Consider the following 622-nt stretch of genomic DNA (forward strand, 5'->3'; position numbering starts at 1 on the left):
CTGCTTGTTTCTCTTTATCTATAAAAAGGAGACACTTGCTGCTGTCTGTCTCTGTCTCTGTATATAAAGGAGACACTTGCTGCTGTCTGTCTCTGTCTCTGTATATAAAGGAGACACTTGCTGCTGTTTGTCTCTATCTAAAAAGGAGACAGTTGCTGCTGTTTGTCTCTGTCTATAAAGGAGACACTTGCTGCTGTTTGTCTCTGTATATAAAGGAGACACTTGCTGCTGGTTGCTTCTGTCTATAGAGGAGACACTTGCTGGTGTCGTTGCTGTTGCTGCGCTGTCTCGCTGTGTCTCTGTTTAGCTTTGCCTTTACTGTCTCTTCTCTCTGCAGCAGCAGCAGCAGCAGCAGCAGTGTTTTGCCTGTGCATGCAGCCTGCATGCGAGGGCCCCAACTACACGTAATAAGCAGAGGAGGGAGCAGCAGCAGAAGCAGCAGAAGAGCAGCAAGAAGAGACAGAGACAGAGACAGACAAACTGTCTCCTTTCTGTCTCCCCCTCAGGAGACACCAAAACATCTGCTGTCTCTGCACCCCCGAGACAAAACTACCACGGCTAGCTGCGGCAGCCAGTGGCTAGCTGAGGCAGCCAGTGGCTAGCTGGGGCACCCAGTGGCTAG

The sequence above is a fragment of the Eimeria mitis genome, genomic scaffold (genome assembly GCF_000499745.2).
Source record: "Eimeria mitis Houghton genomic scaffold, Emh_scaff274, whole genome shotgun sequence".
Taxonomy (NCBI): domain Eukaryota; phylum Apicomplexa; class Conoidasida; order Eucoccidiorida; family Eimeriidae; genus Eimeria; species Eimeria mitis.